Source organism: Bactrocera latifrons, unplaced genomic scaffold (genome assembly GCF_001853355.1).
Source record: "Bactrocera latifrons isolate USDA-ARS-PBARC rearing strain unplaced genomic scaffold, ASM185335v1 scaffold_396, whole genome shotgun sequence".
NCBI lineage: Eukaryota > Metazoa > Arthropoda > Insecta > Diptera > Tephritidae > Bactrocera > Bactrocera latifrons.
In genome coordinates, this window is record NW_017537041.1 from 3,816 (window position 1) to 15,490 (window position 11,675).

Genomic DNA, 11,675 nt, shown 5'->3' on the forward strand with positions numbered 1-11,675 from the left:
ATTACAAACATTCATAGGAATTTACCCGATCTTTCCTCACCTTCAGCAAATACTTTTGCACAACACCAAGTTTTTCCTATGTTTTTTATTTCTAATTATGTACTTACTTTCCATACACATTTATTTACACTAATATTAAATTTTAGATAGTACTTTATTTCTAATCACCTTTTCTCTATGTTTATACTTTTGTATATTGAATAGTAATTTATTTTGAACACAATAACTCTTTACTTATTTTTCAMTCACCAGCAACTTTTGYATACTGCATCGAATGCACTGCTKTTTTGTTCGRCTCCACATATTGTTTACATTCTATTGACTCGAATAACGGCAGSCTGCGCTCTTTATCAAAAACTGTTTTGCATGCTGAAGTGAGCAAATGAGATTATTGAGTCGTGTAAATATAAAATCATGCACAAACAAGAATAAAGTGAATAGAAGTGAAGCAGTAATAAATGTATTTACATACTCACGTTTTTCGAAATAACAACTTTAAGGCGAGAAAGAGTGAGCTGTGAGAGCCAAGTGGGAAAAAGAAAATACAAGGTGGGGATATATGTACACTGAGAGCTAGCTAGTGTCAGAAAATTCTACTGAGCTCGACAAGCTAATAAACAAGGAGAGCCGTGGTTATACAAAAGTTGATAAGCAAAGAGAGTGAGTGAGTACASTTCTTGTGTGCAACTACATCGATCGATTAATCTTGAGTTCAGTTGGCGATAAAAACAGTTCGTGCAATATATTTGTGGTAAATAGGTTGACATATTTATGTCTATATATTGAAGGATCGAACCATTAATAATTAGTTTTTTTAAATAATTAAATAAAACATGTTTGTTTATTTTAACTAAGTTTCCAAAAAACAATTACACGAAATTAAGTTTTGTACTCCCGGAAAAATAAAGTGGCTTATAAGGATGCTTTAATTCATGTAAATTGTATCACATACATGTGAAAATAATAAATATATAAATATGTGTATTGAAGATGAAGTAATTTGTTGTAATTTAACATGCTTTAAGTTGTTTTGCACTCATGTCCTTTTTATACATCATAGATATATTGCATATTTTTCACATCAGATATTTACTTAGCGAGAAGTTTTAATTCTAAAATATTTGTGGAAATGCCTTTGAAGACTATAATATACCCGAACATAAGCCACCAAGGGAAAAAGTTAAAATCACACCTTTAATGCCATCTTGTCCCACTTCAAAATGGCTACATTTAATCTAAGTTGTTAGCAATTTAATGATGAGTGATCAAGCCATACTTTTATTGCACCACAACTCCACTCAGGAAAACCCTACGCATTTGAGAGCAAAAAGAGAATATTAATTAACAAAAAATAAATAAAAAAATAAAAAAAAGAGAAAATTAATTAAGAAAAATATGCTTCTGGTCACCTTAACAGGACGTGGCCATAGTTTTCTGTTGCATACCCCCAAGGCGCACACGAAACTCCTGTAATTGTAGGATATACAAGTGCTCTTGATATATTTGGTATAACTCCTGAAAAAATCAACCGATTTCGAAGCTTGTAGTGTCACACGAAAGGTTATCGATTTAGCATTGTATTTGTGCGACGCACTGGCTTTCAACTCACATACAAGCGTCGTGGCTGAACAATAAAAAAGTAGTAAAAACACATTCACTGCTCTTTAACTTAGGAGATTTTAAGTGCTGATTATCAACGGATAACGCTTCTAAAGCGTAACTGAAGATATAAGCAAGACGAGCGTTCTTTCATCTTGCATTGAAAATAAAAAAATTACTAATTTCACCAGAAAGCTGTCATACCACACTTATTACAAAAAATTTGCTCGAATTGCTGTTTGTTAAAATTTGCTGGTACCTTATTGTACTGCTGCACGTTTGCTCTTTCATTTGCTACTAAAATACGTGTAATCGGTTTTATTTTAAAGAAGTTATAACTGCCAACGTGTCAGCAGCCAACACTTCCGGTTATCCTGCAGCTGTCGTTAAAGCAGATGCTACTTGCGCCTTACGGGTATGCAACAAGAAAAGTTATTTTTGCGCGACAGCTGCTTACTGGGCAATTTTGCGCGCCTGGTAGAAATCGTCAATTTGGAATTCGAACTGAAAGCGATTCCGCGTGGCTGGGGTGACCAGATTATATTTTTTAATATATTTAGATGTGATTTTTAGTGGATGATTTTTCTTTCTAAAATCAATTTGTATAATTTTGGGAAGAGAATTTGCATAAAATTTGGATGATGTATATACATATAATATGTATATGTATAATGTTAAAATCCTCTTACCTATAATATAACTTTACTTCAATGTATTTTGAAGTGCAATGATTTTTTGGTGCTGATGTTCTTTATGCTTCGGTCAACAATATTTATATATCGTTTTTTTATTTTCATATTCCACATTATTTATTAATTTTTTTTTTTCGCTTTAAGTATATTAAAGTAATATTTACTGCTGTGATATTTATGTAAACTATTAGTAAGGCTACTAAAATATTCTCATCGTCTTTAACGTTTTTAACTTAACCAAGACTTTTTCTATCGGTAAAGAATTTTTTCGAACCAGAATTTGACTGACAGATGATTGTTAACCAGTAATTGAGAAGGCGGCTCTTAGGTTGTAAAACTAAATAAATACTAATTTCGTAGAACAAGGTTTTATACTGTTTTATGAGCTTTTATTTATAATCTCTACAATTTCCTGTATTTTTTTTTTTTTAATTTTTTTTTTATTTGTTTTTTGTTAATGATACATAAATGATTAAATGCGCTTTATATTACGAAGTTTGGTTGGCGCAATATCATTTGCTGTTGCATTCCTTATTGTAATTCGTCATTCGTCAGCACTCAGTCTACACCTGGCGAATTACCTTCTTCCCAATCGCTTGCTTCTTGCGTTGCAGCGGTTGTTTTCCATAGGTTGAGGTAAAACTGTTTCTGGTTATGTTACTTGTTCAAAATCGGTGATTCGTTCTGCTCTTGAAAGAAGAAAGTAAAATAGATAATTAAATAATTATTTTACTGTAAATTAAAGATGTATGAAACTTTTCTGTAATATATAAATGCATCATTTAATACAGTGTGTCAACAGTCGAAAAGTAAATGAAAAAATGTTATTGATATATATAGGAATTAAGGAAACGCGATACTTTCTCTCCAAGTATAAAAGTTTACTTATTTTTATAGTATAAGGTTCAGATGCGTGGCATAGCAGGTTAAAAAATCAAACTGGTAATTCATTCCTACATTTACTGAGTACTACCGGAAAATAACACTTTTCAGTCCTATAAATACCAAAACAGTAAACTCCATAAACACAATTAAATTAATGTTTGAAGAGGAATTAAAGCAATAAATTTAATTATTTAAATATATGCCTAAAAATTTTGCAGAGAAAGTTAAAGACGTTTTAGTATCAAAAGCATGTAGAAACATGAGCGAAAATAATTCTGCTTTCACTAACATACTACAAAATGACGGGGTTATTTAATTATTATTATTAACACTTGTTGTTAAGAGTTTATGTAAATTAAAGAATGGTGGCACATTGAAATTCTAAAGGAATAATATAAAACTTATAAATGGCGAATTTTGCTGACGATGGCAGTCAAGGATACAACCGTAGCAAATGGCTACAGCTTACGTTCTATACCGCGAGTGCAATCAAAGCTAATAAGAGCATTAACGGCAAGGTCAAGGTGAAAGTTATATTACACATCATCTGCTGGAGTGGCGAATTCGTTTTCGGTGGTCAAACTATCTAAGATGGGTTATGAAAATAGTGCCATTTCCTTAGTCTCTTGTGATGGCGTATAACTTCCAATTTTCTCGTAAGCTATTATATCGTTCACTTAGCTATGGAACGGTATGCGAGTATCACAAACGTGTATATAATTTTTTACCTCTTTTCTCCCAAACTTTTCATTGTTACATAGGCCAAAATCCAGCGTTCACTGAGTCTAAAAGGGCAGCGCTACTACCTTTCTACACAAGCCTTTGAATAATGGACACAGTCTGACATAGTTGTGAGATATAAGTGATGAATTGGATGTGACGGATTGTGTATACAATTCTCTTAAATACTCTACAGATATTGCCTTTAGTTGTTTACTTTTACAGCTAAGTGAACTCATTAAGTACAGTCCGTGCATATATCTCTTATATACAAAAACTAAAAATTATTGAAGCAATCGATTCCAATAAAACTATGCATTCCCGAAAAATAAGATATTTTTCCTTACAACTGTGTATTTAAAATTTGTACATGGACTTTAAATCAATTTAATTTAATGTGTGAAATATTACCCTGTTGAATATGTGCGTGTAAGTATGTAATAAATGAATTTGCTGTAAATTAAGCAAATGAAATATTCGCGTGCATTCGTTTAGGAGCTTAAAGGTATAAATTAAAATACATTAGATTATTTAAACGTCCTGCCTGACTGTCACTCACATAAATACAAGGTTACGTATACGACATGGCAAACGATTTCGCTAAAAGCGTGACTTGTTTCCAAAGGTTTATTAATTTCAAAGGAAAAGTGAATTAAATTTCACAACTGATGTATTGCCTACCAGCATGCTAATTCATATATGCAAATACACGTGTTCACTTTTACGTTCATTATATTAAGTCATCACATCACAGTTAAAAAATTCAGCAAATTTCCTGTTCCTGCTATTAGTAGTATAACTACACGGACACCAACTTGTATTAGCGAATTTCTCTCGCTGAACTACCAGCCATTTAACTTAATTTTAAGCCCATGTCTTTTTAGCTTTTAGTTTTTTCTATACACCCAATACTTTGCTACTTTATAAAACAAAGTTTAGCTTTTAATTAGGTTTTGTGGCTAAAAGGCATGGTGTTTTAGCAGCCAACCCCAAGAAGAACTAAATTAGTAAACTTTTTTCCATTAATGCACATTTTAGAAATAAAACCACCACAATTTGACTAAGATCCATTACGTGCCATGATAAGGGCGTCGTGTGTCGTCGAAGTAAATCTATGTGCAGATATCAGCCTTTCCGCTAAATCAAGATTTATATTTTCTTAAATTTCATTTAGCTATCATATTCACTATCATCAACCCACATTGTAAATATGATGATTTATTTTCATACATCAGCCATTCACATGTCTTCGGTTTTTTGTAGTACAGACAGTCACAGTTGAAATCCAAATTATGGAAATCAATACAGAGGAATCATATTTGGAGAATAAATGTAAATGGTTTAAGGGGTTATATCCACTTGCGAGGCAGAAAAAACGCGTTTTCTTGTGAATTTTTTCCAAAGAGGCATTTTATTTTATACATTAATGGAAAAAACGTACTTAAACGGAATTTAATGTGCTTTAACAATCAGCGGTTTATTTAAAAAATTATTGGATCCTCTAGCTCCTGTAGATGATCTGCGGAGAGATGTCCGAAAAAAAGTGCTTGGCGGTGAGCAAGATATCTCTGGTTCAAATTATCTGAAAACCAAACACCAAAAATATTTAGTTTTGTGATAAATAAATACAGGTAATGATCGAAGGTCTAGTTAAAATTTTGATTTTTGACAAAATGGCGGCTGCTCAAAAAAAAAATCAGTTTTTCATGACAATTTTTCACTTCACAGTGGCTTAAAAATTGAAAGTATTGTCCAAAACCTTATTCCTTAGAACATTACCTGAAAAATATATCTGAGTAAGTCGTGTGAAAATTTCAAACTGATTGGTTTAGCGGTTTCGGAGAAGTTTTCCTCACCGACTCTGAAAACACGGTTTTGAGATAAACGCGTTTAAAGTTTTAATTACTGTGCGCTCAGCCTATACCTGATCTCGAGCATCCACCTTTTCAAGAATGTAACTCCGAAACTATTAGTCGGATCAACTTTAAATTTTCAGAGAATATTCTTCATTATATGTGCATTCAAAAAATGAAGCAAAAAATATCGATTTTTTGAAAGTCACAAGCGGTTATAACTCCTTAAATGTAAGAGAGCTATTTATCCCGTTTGGGTTGTAGGAGAGAAATATATTTATGCGACTAGTTGGAGACACGCTTTTTAGATGAGTTTAAGCTTTCCTGTTCAATTCTGAATGGGTCTGTGTACATTATTTTGCATATGTATATCTGTACATCTGTTTAAATGACTATGGTTTGGAAATCCCTTAAAATCATTTGAATTTTGATAGTTCACATTCATAGTAGTGAAGAATCCGACACGTGTACAGAAGGATTTCGCTACTTCATATACATCTATCTTAAAGATAACACTACCTCTTACAATATAAAGTTCTAGTTTTCTTTTCGTTACAATACATATTACTTGTGGATTCCCAACATTCAAATGCTTTCTAATATTATAAGCACGTATATATACATATTATCTTTTAAGGATTTTCTCAAAAAGTTTCTGCATTAAAAAATAATAGCTATTTTTTCTCCTTGAATATTTAATACAGTCGCGGCGGAAGAAAATCAGTTCTATTACCGTCCGAACAAAACCTGTACTTAAGTCATTGCATACGTATTCTTCTAACTTAATTCTTATAAATCAAATAAGTTATTAATTAACTTTTTCTTCAAAGGTTTTTGGAGATCACGTCGCCACTGATTGTACAAGTACACTGGTTTACTCGAATTTATAAGTATGTTTTATTATTCAATTGGGAGGCGAAATTAGCGATGAAATAACAAATTTTGTTATTACCTTCGTGGAACTCGTTTGAAGTATGCACACTCTTTCAGAATTCATTCTTGCTTATAGAACATTGCAGTTGATTCCCACACGTATGTATAATTCTTATTAAGGCAAATAAGATAGTGCTGCAAATACTATTTGTACTACAAAATGCTTAATGACCAGTGCGAAGAATCGTTTAATTAAATATAATGAACGCAAGTTGGCTCTAATTGGGCACTTGTACTAATTTCCTAACATGGCCAGGCAAATATAAACGAAATGGTTAACCATTAACTGAGGAATATTTTGAGGGAACATTTAACTGACTAACAGGTGCAATCAAAATGATGAGAACTGTGAAATGTTAAGAGCTATGTATACACGCGAATTTATTTTAGTGTGCGCAGCAGTATAAGCATAAACGTAGATTTGCCTTATGAGTGTATAATTTCACTGAATTAAAGGCTAATTTAGTTAAATGCATTTCTAAAAGTAAATATAACTGTATTTCCTTATTTTGAGCCGCATTGAACAAAACTATTAAAAAAGTAATTTCAAATTCTATAACTGACAGAAGAAACCTTAAATAAATTCACACGAAAATACAAAAAAAAAAAATACGAAAACTTTACGAAGACGCTGAAGCACGGAAAAATCTCCAGATGGATGTAGGTCAAGCACAGATATGTTTACGATAAGTATCAATAACCGGTTCCAAAAGCAAAAGAGCAGCGAGAATCAAATATGCCATCAAACTCATTCAGCTGAAACTATAAAACACCCGAAGAGAGATATAACAACACGTAAAAGGTACTAAACGCAGTCATTTTACACAGCGGCTGTATCGTTTATACCTTCCGCGAACAATTTTTCCAATGTAGTGGATTGTGGCAAAATTAAAAGGTGAAAGTGAGTTGGTGAACAAAGAGGAACAATTTCACTAAACTATGTGATTATTTTTAAACCAAGTGAAGCACTAGTATTGTTATAAATAAATGAAATAAATATCTGATAAAGTTTTGTAGGTAAATATTAACTACAAAGGCTATAGAAATGTGATGTAACTGAATCTTAAACAAATTTTCATAAAATTAAATTTAAAGATTATATTACAAAAAGACTTACTCCACTAGAAGGCAGTACAAGTTCAAAGAATTTCTTTTAAGCCATAGGCTTGATTCCTCACTGTTGATAAAAACTCTGGACTTTAGCTTAGGTGTTGGGTAAGTAGAGGAATCTATATTGAGTTTGTCAAARGATATGAAGTCATGATTCATGAATAGCACAAAAATTCAGCAATAAGAACTATGACACGCTCATATTAAATGATCAGCTGCACTAAAATAAATTTCAAAAGAAAAAATAGTTTTCAAACTAATTACCTGAGATTTAAGCTACTGGCTACTTCGTAAGAGGTAACACTATTAAGCTGAAGGCGTCAACTGTATTAACTTTCAAGTCGTAAGGCATTGTATTATACTTTATTCACTATTTAACCACTGTAAATCAAATGAATCGATGTGAAATTGCAAACTACTGCGGTGGGCAGTTAAAAAAGTCACTAACATTATTGCATGTAATTATATTTAAACCAATAAACTTACTCAATGTGCAATGACAATAATTTGAATGATTTATTGAAAATATTTKACAACGAATGATGTACTTTTTATAAGAATTCCATTTGCATTGACGTTTTGCAATCATTTCAGAAATCCAGTTAATTTTTTATAGCTGGAATATAGGTAATTTACGTTGCAGTAGGATTTTATGGCTGTCAAGTTGCTTTTGTGTAGGTAAAATTCAATATGAATTTGAAATGATTTGGAAATACTTTATTGCTAAGCGATTGATGACAACTTAAGTGAAGGAGTAACTGTGATGTTTGAATTGCATAAGTTTCAATTATAGCCACTGGACTAATCGAATACTCGACTCTACTCTAAAGGTTAAAGACGATAAGTTTTCTTTTTACAAAATATGTGCTTTATATTGAAAAGTATATAATTTTTCAATTCTCCGATATTCCTACCATTTTTTCGTACATCTGTAAGTCGCCAACACCATTGTCAAGTATAACACACATAGCTAGATTTAAATTATTCCCTATTGAGCGACGACTGCAACGACTGCAGAGCGCAAACGTTGCTAATACGCCAGAGTGAACAATAATCATGCGGCAAAACTGAATATTGCAATTCCCTTACGCCGTACCTTCATCACAATTGCTTCGAGTTTTCACTTGAAAMAGCCTTCTTTGTAAAAAGGTTTTAAATTCTTTGGCGGAAAAAAGGAAAAATGTACATATAGTCGTATAAATTCAATATTTTTAAACAAAAATAAACACACATGTCAAAAAAATATTCAAAAATATTCTGTTCTATGGGTGTTTAACAGTAAGTACACTTTTACTCACAGCATATTAGAAATTTTTGTTTACTGCAAATTATTGTAAATCTGCAAAGGAATTAGGTGCTACAGGTGAAGTCCGCTATGTCTTTGTAAACACTGAATTATTTATGGGAAATTCTACAGGATGCCAAATTACAAAGTGATAATTCCACTGAATTTAAATGGAAATTTATAATTCAAATTCGTAGGAAGAGACCACCTTGCGTAAGCGCACTATATGGTATGATTCGATTTGCAGTCGTAAATTGCCATTGACCTTGTAGTTGCTAGAGTTTAGAATTCAGTAGCATAGTTTCGCATTTATATTTGGTTTTAGTTTTCTCAATTTAATTTTTCTGTTATTGCACTGCATATTCAAATGCTGTGTGTAGAGAAAATTATTTAAAAAAAAAAATAATAAATATTTAGCTTCCGAACTTACTTTAAAAGTATGTTTGTAAGTACGGGAAAGAAAATTTTTTTCTCATCAACTGAGTGTCCATTTGGCACGCAGAGAATCTTTAAACTAATTTAATGCTGTCGGTTAAAAGGTTTTCCGTTTGTACCAACTGTGAAGGGACCGCAATTGCAGCATGTTCCTATTTTCAAACATTTTGCAAATAGAGTATTAAGCAAGTCTAAAGGATTTGTATACTTATCTAGAAGAAAATGTTACAGTTATGACGTGCAGCTGTACTTACACATAACGGACTGTGGAAAAAATTGTAAAAATTCGGTAAAGAAGTAAGCGTGGTAAAAAAAAAATGTATACGAACAGAAATGAAATCACTTAATAAAGGGATGTGGGAGCCAAATTAATTAATTTAGAAAGGATTTATCATAAATGTCTTAAAGCCCAAAAATTTTGCATTTATTGAGTGACCACTACTTATAATCGGTCTCAATCCTCAGTCCCAATGATAGCCAAAACCAATATGGGCGAGCCCTCTTGAAGAGGAGGTTTCTCGAAAGAAAATTTTCGGTAATTAAAAGATTTTTTTGTGATTCAAATAATTCATAGGGAATAAATAGAACATCATATGAAACACTCGTAAACATATTCCATTCCTAGCTATTACGAAAGCACCACAAAACTTTAGGAATCAAGTTTCGAGCAAAAAAATTGGAACTCATATGCATATATGGTTTATTTCAGCAAAGTGACGAAACAATTTTTAATAAAGAATAAAACCCATAATAGTGTAAAATCGGGTTTACTAAAGTTTAAATTCCTAAAGAATTTAATGGCATGTAATACTATACAAAATAATAGTTTCTTCGACAGTCAGACTATCTAGCTTCAACTATAAGGAGTTTTGAAGCTTCGAAAAAAATCATTCGTAATGCAACCATTTTTTAAATATTTGAGGGATGCTTTAAGAGAAAGTAGATTTATAACACATTAAAAACAAATTAAAAACAAAAATTCTTTTCAACTGAAAACTTCTAAAAGCTTTAAACATTTACCACAAATGTCACATAATTATTTTAAGATGTTATAAGAACAAAACAAAGGATGGACTTTCGATTACTTAGAAATTGCAAAAAGTAAATCAAAATTGAAGAATATCCTAAATCTTTTTTCTTTAGCAATCATTTAGTTGATTAATTTTTCTGATGTTGAAAACAATAATACAGATAAAATTATATTACCTTTATATTAAGTGAGGGGTTAGTATTTTAAAGTAAAAAAATAACTTTTTTGGAGTAATTTTATTCGGACCTTTGGTACATTATTGACCACTTCAATATGAAGAAACTTTGTTGTGGTCAGTGCAGCTCTTTGATTGGTCGACAGAGCTGTATATATTTCGAAAGTTTTAAACAAATCGAAACACTTTGAATCCTTTATAAAAGTTTTTAACCGAACTACTAAAAATATAAACAATCACTTATTGCTGCAAACACAAAAACTCATTTCGCAAGGCGGAAGTGCATCATACACTTGTAATAATAGAAAGCGATAATATAAGCGATATGTTTTCTAGGAATTTATGATTTATTTATTTTGTTGTTTACTAAAATAGGGTAACATATTTCAAAAATATATATCATAAATTTATAGCATAAAAAAATATTTAGATATATTCAAATGATATTTTCACATTAAAACACGTGTGTTCTTTTGCACATCAACTCATGTGGACTTTTACTGCGTCGGCATTTATGAAACATAGTCTATTTAATTTCTTTGATGAATCCATAAAAGTGTGTACGGAACACTACTTTATACCTCATAATTCAAGGTTTTGCGTAGAGAAAGCGGAGGCAACAACAACCTGTGTGTGCATATAAATTCAGATAAGTATACATATTTCAAAGGCTGCAGGTAAGCTATCGCTTTCGCACGCTAGATGTCAGTTTACTTCTTTTGATTACATATTGCAAAACTCAAGAAGGTCACATTCGCAAAGCGCAAGTATTATCTTCTTTGCTTGACTTAATATAAACACTAACAGGGGCAATGTTATGACTGATGGCTTACGGTGTGAAGAATTCTAGATTAAATTAACAGCCTGACTGATCGGTTTTTCAGAATCTAAAAATTGCTGCATTCAATTGGCTTATTAAATTTTTTTTTTTTGTTTGGTTTTTTTTTTTTTTTTTTTT

At 31.4% G+C, this 11,675-nt stretch overlaps 1 long non-coding RNA gene across 1 annotated transcript in view; it reads right to left on the minus strand.

Moving 5' to 3' along the window:
* Positions 1-2,832: 2,832 nt before the first annotated feature.
* LOC108972340 overlaps positions 2,833-11,675 on the minus strand; it is a 103,189-nt gene continuing 94,346 nt past the window's right edge. The window contains exon 3 of the long non-coding RNA XR_001993626.1: positions 2,833-2,980. This is a non-coding gene — a long non-coding RNA (uncharacterized LOC108972340). The remainder of the gene's footprint in view (positions 2,981-11,675) is intronic.